We start from the raw sequence: 652 nt of genomic DNA on the forward strand, positions 1-652 counted from the left end.
AAAAAGGAAAAAAGAAGAAAAAAACAGAAGAAAAAGGAAGAAAAAAACAGAAGAAAAAAACAGAAGAAAAAAGCAAACAGAAGAAAAACATAAGAAAAAAAGGAAAAACAGAAGAAAAAAACAGAAGAAAAAAACAGAAGAAAAAAGGAAAAAGGAAAAAGGAAGAAAAAAACAGAAGAAAAAAACAGAAGAAAAAGGAAGAAAAAAACAGAAGAAAAAAACAGAAGAAAAAAGGAAAAACAGAAGAAAAAAACAAAAGAAAAAAGGAAAAAGGAAAAAAGGAAGAAAAAAATAAAATATGCCACCTACTGGGCCACCACGGCCTGAATACGACTAGAAACCCATTAAAGGGCCAGGATTCAGGCCCGCAGAAGGCCCAGTAGGCCCACAGGCACACAGTATCAGAATAGGCCCGTAAGCCTGCATTTGAGAGGAGCTCGAAGTGGTAAGCGCAGCCGCGCTTATAAACCACTGTCGAAGCCTCTCGGCTAGCGAGGTGGGACTAAACATCCCACCGCACCGCGCCAGTTCTAGCACAGCCCTTTAGTCGCGGTTGGGGAGGCGGACCGCGACTAAAGGGTACCTTTAGTCGCGGATGGGGTGGAGGGCCGCGACTAAAGGGTACCTTTAGTCGCGGTCCGCCTCTCCAACC

This window comes from Triticum dicoccoides, chromosome 2A, assembly GCF_002162155.2.
Source record: "Triticum dicoccoides isolate Atlit2015 ecotype Zavitan chromosome 2A, WEW_v2.0, whole genome shotgun sequence".
NCBI classification, from domain to species: Eukaryota; Viridiplantae; Streptophyta; class Magnoliopsida; order Poales; family Poaceae; genus Triticum; species Triticum dicoccoides.